The sequence below is a fragment of the Dunckerocampus dactyliophorus genome, chromosome 2 (assembly GCF_027744805.1).
Source record: "Dunckerocampus dactyliophorus isolate RoL2022-P2 chromosome 2, RoL_Ddac_1.1, whole genome shotgun sequence".
Taxonomy (NCBI): Eukaryota; Metazoa; Chordata; class Actinopteri; order Syngnathiformes; family Syngnathidae; genus Dunckerocampus; species Dunckerocampus dactyliophorus.
Window position 1 is genome coordinate 50495394 of NC_072820.1, and position 12576 is coordinate 50507969.

The window sequence follows — 12576 nt, forward strand, 5'->3', positions numbered from 1 at the left end:
GGTTTTCAATTGGATTCAGGCCTGGAGACTGGCCAGGCCTCTCCAGAACCTTGATGCACTTCTTCTTCATTGAGTCGAGCCTGAGAAGTTCTATTTTGGTCTCATCTGACCACATCATGGTGAACTTCAGGCGGGCCTGTACATGTGTCTTCTTGAGCAGGGGGACGGCATTGTGTGTTACCAACCGTCCCAGCTTCCTTCACTTCATTAACCAGTTCCCCCTTGTGGTTCTGGGATGGTTCCTCGCCATTTGCATGATCAGGGACACCGCACAAAGTAAGATCTTGCGTGGAGGCCCAGACCGCGGTGTGGTGCTGCTTCCATTTCCTGATAACTGCAACTACGGTCGATCTTTTCTCTCCAAGTTGTTTTCCGGTTCTCTTGTAGCCCACCCCATCAACAATCTTGTCCCTGATGTCCTGAGGTAGCTCTTTGGTCTTGCCTCTGGTGGAGATGATGGAATCTTGTTATTTGGGTGTGGACAGGTGTCTTTGGGATTTGGGGGGCATGTTTTGAAGAAAGACTAACAGGCTTGTGGGAGCCAGAATAATTCTGTTCGGTAAGGGGTGAAATACTCACATGGTTGTCAAGTTTTAATTCTCTGCTGTGATTTTCTGGAAATGTCTTTGGGATTCCATCTCTTACTGTTAGAATGTAGATATGATTCAAGCACACACATGCGGGCAAAAGTGTTGGTACATTCGTTCAATGAAAGAAAAACTTACAATGGCCACAGAAATAAGTTGAATCTGAAAAAAGTAATAATAGATAAAAATTCCATGAAACGTAACCAATGAAGGTCAGACATTGCTTTTCAGCCATGCTTCAACCGAATGATTGATAAAAATAAAGTCATGAAACAAGCCTGGACAAAGATGATGGCACCCCATAACTTAATATCTTGTTGCACATCCTTTTGAGGCAACCACTGCAATCAAACGATTCCTGTAAGTGTCAATGAGACTTTTGCACTTCTCAGTAGGTATTTTGGTCCGCTCCTCATGAGCAAATGACTCCAGTTGTCTCAGGTTTGAAGGGTGCCTTTTCCAGACGGCATGTTTCAGCTCCTTCCAAAGATGAAGGCCAGGGCTCAGAGAAGGCCACTTTAGAACAGTCCGGTGTTGTCCTCTGAGCCATTCTTGGGTGTTTTTAGCTGTGTTTTGGGTCATTGTTCTGTTGCAAGACCCATGACCTGCGACTGAGACCAAGCTTTCTGACACTGGCAGCACATTTCTCTCTAGAATCCCTTGATAGTCTTGAGATGTCATTGTACCTGCACAGATTCCAGACACCCTGTGCCAGATGCAGCAAAGCAGCCCCAGAACATAACAGATCCTCCTCCATGTTTCACAGTAGGGACAGTGGGCCTCATTCACGAACATCTTCTTAAAAGTCTTCTTAAGAAGTGTACTTAAGAAGGCGCGGGTTGGAAACTGCGCCACATTCACGACACGTTCTTAAGTAGGGATAATCGTTGGCACCGGTGTTCTTAGGTTGATGAATGCCAACTGCGATGCCCGTGCATGTGAGGCCTAATTTGCATAGGTCACCGCCTATTATTTCCTATATAAGGTCAAAAATGTGGCGTGCGCAACAGGCAGCTGGAGGCGGAGATGGCAACGCGCAAGGGCAAGACTGAGGAGCAGCTGGACAACAAACGAAAGAAAAAGTTCAATTCTACTGAAATAGAGGTGCTTTTACAAGGAGTGAGCGAACACAAGACCACCTTATTTTCACGTGTATCCACCGGTCATCAGGCCATCCAAAAAGAGTCGGCATGGAGCACCATTGCAGGAAACATAAATGTCGTTTCCACGGAGAAACGCGCCACCGCAGAGGTTAAAAAGAAGTGGTTTGACTTAAAATAGACTAAAAAAAAAAGATTGGACTGCACCGGAGGGATCTGGAGGAAACGGGAGGTGGGCCATCAATCAGAAACCAAACCATTTGGGAAACTCTAGAAAATATTTACACAATCATGATGGAAAAATAAAGTCAAAATACATAGTTTGTGTGTGACAATGTATTTTTTCTGTGGTTACATTTGATTAGACGCTGCCTAATTAATACAGCAGCCCCGTGCTCTGGCTCAAGACGTGGCTGGGGGCGCATGTCGTTATCTGGGGGTGCTACGTGCGCAATAGGCACACCACGTTTCATTGCGATGTTATTCTGATGATCCTGCACACCTGCAAGAACAGAGAGGGAAGCCTGAAGCCTGAAGCGGGACATCAAATATTGGTGGCTTTCAGCAAATAAATCTAATGGTCCCTTTACATTCTCTCTCTGCGCAGCGCACGTCCAGCCAGCCTTTTTTTTGATGAATTGGGATGTGAATATATATTTATCCATGGAGTATATTTTAGTTGTTTTGATGATAAATCATTGTTGGGATATTTTATTTGCACTACATTTTTTGGGATGAGGTTGCAAAATCCATCATGAGGGCGATTGCGCATTGAAAGTGCAAGCTTTGCTTGTGCGTAAGAGTCCTCCTGAGCGTTCGTAGAATTTGTTCTTAGATCTAAGAACTGTGAGTTAAGAACACGTTTCGTGAATGCCAAAAATCTTCGTAAGAAGGCTTTAAGAACACATTTGTGCGTAAGAATGTTTCGTGAATGAGGCCCAGTGTTCTTTTCTTGATCTGCTTCATTTTTTCATCTGAACGTAGAGCTGATGTGCCTTGCCAAAAGGTTCCATTTGTTCTCATCTGTCCATAGGACATTCTCCCAGAAGCTGTGTGGCTTGTCAACATGTAGTCTGGCAAAGTCCAGTCTGGCTTTTTTAGGACTTGTTTTCAATAGTGGGGTCCCTCTTCTGCTTTTGCTGCTGTAAACCTGGAATTGCCCCTTGTGGGACTAATAAAGGCATATCTTATCTTATCTCGATCAGCTTGTCAACAAATGTGAATGTGGTAGTGATGACATCTAAATATCGATATAATAATTCCAATAATGGTATCCATTTTTGAATTCCAATGATATTTTGACATCTTTGGCGGGAGGTGTGTGTTTGGTTAATTCTAACTGCTTCTATCAATCTACTTTAACTCATTTAATCCCAAAGATGGAGTACGTTTTTGTAAACCCAAACAACCAATCCCAACAACGTATTTCTACGTCTTTTACGTTTACGCAACTCCCCACCAATGGATTAGGCTTCAGGGCAATTTTAATGCCATAAATACGGCCACTAGGTGGCAGACGTGCATTTGATAAGAATTCAGCAGGGACCAGGAGACGGCCAAGGATCACAGGAAGAGGAAGTGGGAGAGCGTGGAGGAGCGTAGCGTGCAGAAGGTTAATTTTAACTCATGCACACACGTGAGCACACAACACGCGCGCGCACGCACATGCACACACAGTTTAGTTCCAAATGTGAAAACTGTAAGTAGTTGATAGTGTTATATTTGTAAAGAAATTGTTATTTGGATGTTTTTTGTGTTGTTTATGTTGTGGTATAGTTGTTGACATAGTTGAGCTGTCACAAAAGCAAAAATATTTGTGTCAAAGTGAAAGTTATGCTTGAATTGTATCTTTCACAAAAAGCTCTTTTTGTCCCTGTTTTAGTTGGGAACTGATATTTTCCTGAAACTTACCTATGTTCTACTGCTGATGACTAAAGAGCAGAAAAAGGTAGAAACAGTCTTCCTGATGAAAGACAAGAGTCTAATCTTTCTTTTGCTAGGTTCCATGTTCATGTAGCCTTAGAACACGATACTCTGTGTGCCTTGATCAGTCCACGGGGCCTAAAACGGCTGCAACTGAAGGGGTTGTCTTTTGAGAAACAGCTGGGAGTTAATGAGTTAAAATAAGCTAAGTTCTAAAAGTACACGGCCACGTCTTAATGAGGAACTTCGTTTCCTTCCGCCTGTTTTTTTTTGTCCATTTTAGTTCTTTAGTGCTAAATTGGCAAACAGAAATGAAAGCACAGTAAATGAATATAACTACTCTGTTTGTGAACAATACAGGCCAAATATACTTCAATTCTTTCTATCTTTACATTTGTGGCTACTTATGGTACAATTTGTAGAATATTATTTTATTTTCTATCCCTGCATAACTGATCAGGATAAAATAAGCCTCCATTTTAGCGTAAATAAGTTGATGTTGGGTAGAGTATTATTTGTTTCTCAAGTATCAGTATGGCTTTTGCCGATATCAAGCTCTGTATCGTATTGGTAAGAACATTTGGGATACTGTCCATCATGAGCGTAAATGAAACATCACACGTATACGGTTATTCCTGACTGTTGCTTTAAAAGGGACACACATGCCTGCTGCAGGAGGAAACATCATGAAAAAAACATGATCTGCGCTCGTATCGGACTGGAATATGTTTTTCAATGTATGAAACAAGTGAAATGCATGAGCAAGGACCGAGAAAAGCAAACTAAGTCACCTCCTCCCTACTGCCTTTCGACAGACATAGATTTGCATAGATTCCTGATATTCTGCACATTTACTTACAAAATACCAAGAGCATCATTCTGCGTAATCACACGGAAACTCTGCTCTGTTTTGGTGTCAACTATCCCTTTGGGAGGATGTCATGAGTGACATTTGGAGATTTATGTCAGTGCCCCGTGACAGACTTCAGCTTCTTTTTCATCTTTTGACAGTAACAAGTTTTCACCTCCCATGACTGCAAGCTCCAACTGGCCCTCGTTTGGAGGATGAGGCAGAGCTCTCCTGCTTCACGCTCACACGTCGTCGTCTTCGTCTCCACTTTGGTTTTCTTTTTCCTGCTTCTCTGCTTGATCATGACACTTGCACAAACAGACATGCGGCCCTTAAATTCCCCGCCTGCTGGTTGCTGCCTGCACACACACGCAAACAGGGCACTACTTTGCTGCGTGATAATCAGTTGCAGCATCAAAGGAAGAGAAAACACTCCCCAGCACAATGCACGCTGTAAACACTCATACACACACAACAGTACTCATACTGCTGTCCACGACGCTCATTAAAATACTTCACCATTTCACTCCATTTACTTAAAAGCAGGGGAAAAATGTCAAGAATGTACATTTTGCACTGTTGGACCTTAAAAAGGTTTGAAGTTGAGTTTTTGAATGCAAAAAGAAGAAATGGGAGTGATACAAAAAAGCAATTTATTGCAAAGAAGCATTCAAGTGAAATAGGCTGTTCATCAGCTGGTCAGAAGTTTAAGACCGCAGCTAAAAAAAACAACCTGAAACCCCCCCGTAATGAGGAGCTGTGCCATTCTTGTTCATGAGGTGAAAAATGGGTTTGGGCATGCTTGGTAAGTGTTTCAGGAGGCTAGTGGGAATGTTGCTCCAGGTGGTGAAGATGGCTTCACGGAGGGCATCCGCTGTCTGGAGCTCATGTCCTTTTTTGTAAATCCATCCCCAAATGTTCTCCATTGGGTTTAGATGAGGGGAACACGCAGGATGGTCCAAAAGAGTCAGCTTATTCCTCTTGCGTGGAGGCCAGTCATTAGCACACAGACGAGGGCCTTCAGTCGTGAGGGACGCCCCCTGCAACATCTCCACATAGCCGTCTGCTGTTTGACGCCCCTGCACAACCAGAAGCTCCATTGTTCCATTGAAGGATCATGATGGTAGAAAACATCTGAGGTGGGATCTCCTTGTCAGGCCAGTAACGTTGGAAGCCATCAGGACCGTCAAGGGAGAATAAAACTTTCTTCCACCTTTCAATGTCCCATGTTTGCTGCTCTCCTGCAGATTCCAAACCTTGAAGGAGACCAGGCCTTTGAAGATGTTGTTTCTTCTCTGGCAGATGGCGTCTGATGGTTATCGGACTGCATTCGGCACCAGTACCAACCTTCTTTTGGGCTGAGGATGGTCCCGTGTCTTGACGAGACAGCCAATGGGATCCTTCGGCTCTTTTTTTGGGTCTACCACTTGACTCTTTTGTTCCATGAGCCTCAGGATGCTTTTCAGAAGTTTGAAACGACTGTCTTACTGCGTCCAACCTCAGCAGCAATGGCGCGCTATGCAGCTCAACAATCCCACCGCCTTCAAAGAGAGAAAGCTGTTTTGCCTTTGCCATCAAGAGATCATGACAGTGTGAACTCTCATTTCTTCTTTTTGTATTTTGAAGCTCTACCTAGAACCTCCTTTAGATCCAACAGTGTGAAATGTACATTCTTGACATTTTTCACCTGGACTTGCTGCAACACTTGGACGTCATTTTAATTTTAGCATTGCTTAGCTTATTTTTACACGTTTATGACAGATTATGTTCTGTTTATACAGTAGAAGGCACAGTAGTACACAAAAAAGGGCTGATGGCAGCAGCTTGACCCTGGAACAGATCATTTCCTATTGGAATTGGATTAGTTGTAAAGGTCCCCTTCTATGCAAAAGTGACTTTTTGTGACTTTTGTGTCCCTCAAGCGTGTTTATCAGCATCAAATGTGAGGAAAATCTGTCATCTTCCTCACGTGTTTGCTCCACTTTTGGGAGAAGAGGCGCTCAAATGCTTACTTTTGAAGTTTCACCTTTTTTTTGTGCATGCTAGCTGAGCCCACCCTGTGTGTACACCCACCACTTCACAGAGTACAGAATTATAAATAAAAAAGAAGCTCATTAGCATTAAAGCTACACACACACGCACAACACGCTGTGTTCTCAGCAGGGTTTGCTAAAAGTACAAATTGCAACATGGCTGCCATACTACCAATACGGCGCCGTGGCACCTCTGATACCTCAAATTGTTGATAAGTACGATAAACGTGACACCTTTAAAAATGCAAACAGATTCAGTTGTCATAGCATGTGCCATCGTCCCGGGGTCGCGGCAGGGTCACGGTCCTGCAGATCCAGTTCAATAATTCAAACACCCGACACGTCGACTGCAGGACTGGGACTTGTTTGTCGCAGACAATAAGGGAGCGACGCGACGCCTCGCTCTCACCGCTCCTCCTCATCATCATCATCAGCAGCAGCAGCATCGGCCCCCGTCGGGTCATGAACTTAAATGACCTGACAGGAGGAAAGAAAGAGAGCGCTTTCGTGAGTAGAAGATGTGCAGCACCTTTGTCTGCACGTATGAATTCCACCTTCATCTGCAAAGACGAGCATGCATTATGAATGAAGGGGGGGTCTTCAGTAAACACAAGCCAGGCAGACAAAGATGTATTGAGACAGTGTGCACGTTGTAAATCCTCCTCAATAACTACTAGACTGGAGCATCAAACTCTTCCAGCGGTGGAATGAATCAACAGCATCTTAGAGCGCGGCCACGTCCTTACTGGGGGGGGGGGGACGGAAGGCAGTAAAAATCAAATACAAGTGAAAAACAACCAGCACATATGGTGATGACATGGCTTCACTGCTTTTAGCACAGATAGAATGTGAGTATTGACACTGAACGGGGCAGGAAAGTATCGCCTGCTGCAAAACTCCCCAAAGTCCTGCAAGGCTTCACGGAGGAAACACATTTGCAATTCAGAGGAATAATAGACTCCCGTCATGGACGAGTCCGCGGGGAGAACAACCTTCCTCACGTGTGCGTATCGATCGCAACGACCTGAAGGCCCAACCTGATTTGCATTGAGGGCCAAAAGGGAAGTCAGCATCTTTTCCAAACACAAGGAACACCTCGCTCGCGCTCGGAAGGTCAACAAGGACGAATAGATTGGATGACGACGTTTATGCATCCATCCATCCATCCATCCATCCATCCATCCATCCATCCATCCATCAATTCATTCATCCATCCATCCATCCATCCATCCATCAATTCATTCATCCATCCATCCATCTATCCATCCATCCATCCATCCATCCATCCATCCATCAATTCATTCATCCATCCATCCATCTATCCATCCATCCATCCATCCATCCATCCATCAATTCATCCATCCATCCATCTATCCATCCATCCATCCATCCATCCATCAATTCATTCATCCATCCATCCATCCATCCATCCATCCATCCATCAATTCATTCATCCATCCATCTATCCATCCATCCATCCATCCATCCATCCATCAATTCATTCATCCATCCATCCATCTATCCATCCATCCATCCATCCATCCATCCATCCATCCATCCATCCATCCATCCATCAATTCATTAATCCATCAAATCCACCCACCCACCCATCCATCAATTCATAAATGAATCCACCTGTCCATCCATAAGTTCATCCATCCATCCATCAATCAGTTCATCCACCCACCCACCCAACCTTCCATCCATCCATTACAACCAGACTCTGCGTGTACGTCCACCTACATGCCTGTTCATGGCATTGGTGGCGCCCCCTATGGGTTGTGCTAGCAGACATGTAATACAGATATCCTCAAACAAATGACTTCAAATACTACCGTATTTTCTGCAGTATAAGTCACACTTTGTTTTCATCGTTTGGATGGCCCCGCAACGTCTATATGTGAAGAAATATGCTTCTACCTTGAAGACTATGTGTCTGTAAGTAATGTGCAAATATAATTATGTGTGGATTGTGGACAGTAGTGTTGTTTCACGTCTAGCTTGAAGACTGTAGCTGCTGTGTCAGCCACTGACTAACTAAATACACAAATAGGAGTTTAAGTCTATTTCCATTCATTTGTGAATACAAAAATGAAGCTTGGTGTTAAAACAGGGCTGTTTGATGTGTTTCCACACACCCGTATGCATGCAGGCGTCACGTCGCGGGTTAAAGTGTCTTCTTCCACAACATTCTGACGTTTATTCAAAAGGTAAGTTTAAAAAAAACCTTTAAAACATGTGATTTGTTTCAGCTTGTGTAGCTTTAGTTTGTGTCCTTGTTGGTGCAAACATCTGGCTCGTCTTTGCCTGATGATAAATAACAGTCAACCAGGAAACTTGTGTTTTGTTTAATATACAGTATATTATGTTCTACTAGTATAGTATAGTATCGTATATGATGTATATTAGTCTCTTTTGGCTTGTTTGTTTGCTATGTGCACCTGCAGCTCACGTGCACCTGCCAGCGTGCACGCGGGTGACGAAGCGTAACCTTTTAATGCGCTTACATGTTGACATTTGCGAGATTCGGTGGCGCGCTCCTCTGAGAAACTAAGACCCGTGACATTCTTGAGGCTGAGCCACCGTCGTTTGTCAAGATAAAGCGGCATCAACAACTTAATTAGCTCAGCTTGCCTGCCTCAGCTGCCCCCGCCCCGTCAAACGTGAACCCGGGCACGTTTGTGCTTTATGACAAAGTGTTCCGCCTGCAGTCTTTGTGCGACACTAAGGGACCTTTGTTGGGTCCGTGCGAGCTAAACGCTCGCTATTCTGCTCATGTTGCACTCATGACTTTGCAAAGTACTTCCCAAGGACAGCAAGTAGCAGACCCAATTGATCAGCGCTGTGTGACGATCACATTGAAAACAGTGTTAGCTGGGGTTTGTCTTGCTATCAAGTTTCATGACATTGCACACAAACAAAGATTTCGGATTCGAAACATGTTGGTCATTGTTCCATCCATTCATTTTCTATGAGCTGGGATGAGTCCCAGCTGACTTTGGGGGCCGGAGCCAATCCCAGGGCACAAACACTATATGTACAAACACCCACTCACACCTATGGACAATTTACACTCATAGAACTTTCCTGTGGTTGGGGCACATTGACACCCATGCAAAGCAAAGTACACAAAGTGGGACTAGAAAGAGCGCCTCTGCAAAATGTGCACAAACAAGCACAATTCACAACATGAGAACTTGAAGACTTGCACCAGGGGAGGGGGAAAAGGGGGTGGAGGTGTTCCACCGCAGGCTTGTTCTGTCTCGGTGCTTCAGTCCGCAGGACGTCATCGCGATAACACAGCAGTTGCCATGGAGACGAGCGTGAACGGGCCCCAGACAGAGTCAACAATCAACAGCTGTCCGTGAAAGAAGGGGGAGGATGATGTAGACTCTACATTGTAGGGCACCCCTCTGGGGGAGCTGTTCTAGCAAACACCTTGGCATGGGTCGGGGGGAGCACAATGCAGATTAATTAGATTGCTTGGCTGAGTGCGAGTAGCCGCGTTCCAAAGACTCGGCTACTCTGTCCACTCTTGTCTCTCAATCGATCCATCTGCCTTTGCAAAGCCAAAAGCTTCTCCAAGATGCTTTGAGTCACAGTCAGAGTGCTAACGGCTTTACCCACCACATCAATCATGACGGGCAGCTGCTGGGCGCGTTGGACTGCTGCCTCCGTCTCCCCTCTAGCACCCCTATAGTCACCTTGACACGCCTGTCACCCACTATACTGTAGGAGACATAATAAGGGAAACAAGCCATTTAACACTTAAGTAAGACTCGTGCTCGTGTGTGCTGCAATAAATGTGTTCCCCATGTGTGGACAGGAAGTTGCGTTCCATTTGTATTTTAGTTTATTTTGCCATTTTTATGCCTATTAACGCTTCATTAAGGCATATTTTTTTCCTACCAATGGGGCGTAATCAACCACAAAACAGCATGATTCATGCATTAACATCCAGTATTTATTTGAAAAATCGTGACAGAGTGAAGCAGTGAGGGACGACTGTACCCATGTCTCCCCAAGCAACGCACCCACGGTGAATAATAAACACCCGTGCTAAATCCAAAGTATACCTGCCAACACTGCAAGAATGCGTGTGTGTAATGGAGGATCTTGGGGCAGAAAGGCTGCCTACCCATCCAACGGCCGCTCCATGCATTCTTGGGGTGCGTAAAAGCGACAAGGCTAGCAACGGCTGCTTATGCCATGAATGCTGCATCGCCCCCCGCTGAAGAATTACAGCGTGCACGTTGCAGACTCATAACTCAGCCTGAGACTCGGAATAAATCTCATCCGGCGTTATGATGTCGGCAATCTCCTCCCTGGCCTGCAGATGCATATCAGTGAAGTTGAGCGGTGTGCCAGATATGCTTGACTCGGAGCTCAGGATGCCGTCCGGTGAGTTTGCGTGTGTGTGTGTGTGTGTGTGTGTGTGTGTGTGTGTGTGAAGGCTGGAGGGAGATGAATGAATACTGCTTAGACTTCAGATTGTATCCAAAGGGCATTTCTAGATGATTCCGATATGTTGCTGAAAATCCGCCTCAGCATTTTATTTCTCTCACTCGGCCACAGAAGGGCCTTCATGAATCCCTCAACTGGATCGTGTGTGTTGAGCGTGCACGCCTCAGGAGATGTTACTTCTAGTTTACCCTACCCTTGCCCCCTTCTGCACCGCTAATTGTGCCTCGTGACAAACTAATGACACAACGCGCGTTTGAATCGAGCCCTGGATGGATAGCGGGCCCTCGGCTTCCCCTGCAGCAAGACATATCATTGCACCCCAGCATGCTGGAAAGATGCCCACCCCTCCAGTTTGTCACTCTTGTACAGCAGAATACAATGTCAATACCACGCTGTAGCTAGCTAGCACTGCAAACATATGGACGCCCTAGGGCTGTGAAGGATAAACCGATGCCGCCGGATATCCGCTTTGACGAGCGAGAGATGTTTGTTGCATGGGTAGCAGCCTCCTGGATGGATAAGAATCAGCCATAAGTCCTGAGATGAGCGTATTGTAGAGACATGCGAGACTGGCAACGCTTGGCAGTCCGTCTCTGAAACAATGCCAGAGCCTGGACTGCCACGCATGCTCCGTAGCTTAGCATGACTGAATACCACGATGGATGTAAGTATCATTAGCAGCGCTAGCATAAGCAGCACGCTAGCGATTCACCAGGAAAGATTTTCAAGACATCAGTAAAACATTCGTACATGACAGCCATCTCGTTGATCTTATTTACGATGTATTGTGGAAAACATCAAATGAAAAGCACTGAATGAATACACAGCCAGCATCCACCAGTACAAGCCTGGACTTCAACACGTTAGCCCCCAATGAGGTCACCACATCTTACCTGCATGCATTCCCACGGAGGATCAGCAATTGAAAAAAAATAAACAAAAAGTAAAAATACAGTACAGTATTCTATCTGTGCAGCGTGGGACAAAGTTAGATGGTGTGTTCAAGGACCGTCAAACAAAGTATTCTATCTGTGCAGCGTGGGACAAAGTTAGATGGTGTGTTCAAGGACCGTCAAACAAAGTATTCTATCTGTGCAGCGTGGGACAAAGTTAGATGGTGTGTTCAAGGACCGTCAAACAAAGTATTCTATCTGTGCAGCGTGGGACAAAGTTAGATGGTGTGTTCAAGGACCGTCAAACAAAGTGGGACAAGTCGCCGCTCGCATTAAGCTTGCAAAAACTGTGTGATTTCTAACTGTGTACGATTTTTTGGAATAAAGTAATGGCCCAAATTACCAAAATTGATATCCATTTACACGAAATGTGATGTAGTTATTTACCAATTCTTTTCTTTTTTTTAGGTGTTTTTATTTTAATTATTGCATCCGAACGTTTCCCCGGGACCCCTGCATCAACAAATAGAACCGTTGAATGGTATCAAATTGAATCTTTTCATTTGTACACTGTATCGAATCGTCTTTTTAAAATATATGGGTTTTGAATCGTGTCGTAACCCGTGTATCGAATCAACAAAAAAAGTTGTAATTACGTTGGGGAAAACGCTCGTAACTCGTAACATTACAACAAAAAAGTCGTAAATTTACAAGAAAAAAGGTTGT